Here is a 934-nt window from a genome sequence, read left to right as displayed (position 1 = left end):
GAGCCGGCCGGGGCGGGGCGGAGGGGGGAGCCTGGGCGAGGGGGGCGGGCGGGGAGGGGCTGCGCCGCGGGAGGGAGGGAGGGAGCGGGCGAGCCAGAGAGCGAGCCGGGCGTTTGTGCGCAGCTCCAGTGCGCCTCGGAGTCCGCCGGGCGGCCGCCGGACACACCGACCGAGGACAGACAGCGCCCGGAAGCCGCGCCGCAGCAGCCAGGTTAGCCGCCCTCGCCGCCCACTCGGGGCCCCGGGGACCCCGCCGCGTCTGGGCTGGTGGACGTTGGGAGGGGAATCGCCGAGGGCTCCGAGCGCGATTCCGGGTCCTGGAGCACTGACAGGCGGGTGGGCAGGCTCCGGAGGCGGGGTGGACACCACCAAGGCGGGCGGCGGGCGCCCAGAGCCGGCGGGGTTGGGGGGACCCGCGCCTCGGTTTGTGCGTCTCAGTACTGGCGCCCATATGTGTGTGTGTCGGGGTCTTCGTCGCCGGATGTGTGTGGGGTGTGAGCGCGCGTGTGCCCGTGGGTCCGTGCAAGTGGATGATCGGTGTGTGCGCGTGCGTGTGTGAGAGGGTGTGTGCCCTGTGTCTCCGCGTGTCCGGGTAGTGTGTGTGTATGCGTGTGTCTGGGCGTCAATGTGTCTATGAGAGGGTGTGTCTGAATGTGCAACTGTGTGTACATTTGGATGAGGGTGTGTGCCTATGGCTTCGCCGGTGGCTGGAACCTGTGGCGGTGTGCGTGTGTGTGCGCGCGCGCCAGTGTGAGTCCCCGTGTGTGCGCGTGTGAGGGCGGGTGTGCACCCGCGTAGCCCCGCGTAGCCCCGATGTGCGTGTGCGCGGCTTTGTCTGCACACAGCCGGGAGGAAAGGGGTGGGGGCGGCTGCCGAGGCGCCGCCGTCGCCGGGAACCGGGCACCTGGCCTGGGCAGAGGGCGGCGGCGGCGGT

The 934-nt window shown here is 71.9% G+C and overlaps 1 protein-coding gene across 4 annotated transcripts in view; it reads left to right on the top strand.

Annotated features, from left to right (window-relative positions):
• The window catches only part of EPB41L1 (erythrocyte membrane protein band 4.1-like 1), a 173,728-nt gene that overhangs the window by 37,069 nt on the left and 135,725 nt on the right, over positions 1–934 (top strand). The window contains exon 1 of one of the 4 annotated variants that reach the window (XM_010829222.1): positions 84–211. The exons of the other annotated variants lie outside the window; for them this stretch is intronic. The gene's annotated coding sequence lies outside the window, so the exon portion shown is untranslated. Of the gene's footprint in view, positions 1–83; positions 212–934 lie in introns of those variants that run through there. 4 annotated transcript variants of the gene reach the window in all.

This window comes from Bison bison, unplaced genomic scaffold (genome assembly GCF_000754665.1).
Source record: "Bison bison bison isolate TAMUID 2011002044 unplaced genomic scaffold, Bison_UMD1.0 scf7180017864500, whole genome shotgun sequence".
NCBI lineage: Eukaryota > Metazoa > Chordata > Mammalia > Artiodactyla > Bovidae > Bison > Bison bison.
The sequence above is the reverse complement of the archived record's forward strand: the minus strand, read 5'-3'. Positions and strand labels throughout refer to the sequence as shown.